This window comes from Eimeria tenella, genomic scaffold (genome assembly GCF_000499545.2).
Source record: "Eimeria tenella Houghton genomic scaffold, Eth_scaff2784, whole genome shotgun sequence".
Classification (NCBI taxonomy): Eukaryota; Apicomplexa; class Conoidasida; order Eucoccidiorida; family Eimeriidae; genus Eimeria; species Eimeria tenella.
In genome coordinates, this window is record NW_013542659.1 from 1433 (window position 1) to 1775 (window position 343).

The following is a 343-nucleotide window of genomic DNA, read 5'->3' on the forward strand; positions in this document are numbered from 1 at the left end:
CTAGGAGCTGAAGCCAGCTAGCTAGCTAGCTAGCTAGACGGCTAGCTAGCTGGGCAATTAGAGGTTGAGCCAGCCAGCTAGCTGGAGGCTGGGGCCAGCTAGCCGGCTAGCTAGCTGGCCAGCTAGCTAGGAATTGGCTGGCCAGCTAGCTAGCTAGCTAGCTGTGCGTTCGTGCTGCTGCGGCACGAGGGGCCGGGATGCCGCTGCAGAAAGGTGCAAACCCTAAACCCTAAACCCTAAACCCTAGCGCGGTGAGAAGCTAGCTGTGGCCTTTTGGGGCTAGCTGTGGCTAGCTGCAGCAGCGGCTGCTACTGGCTAGAAACATGAGCTGCAGCAGCTAGCT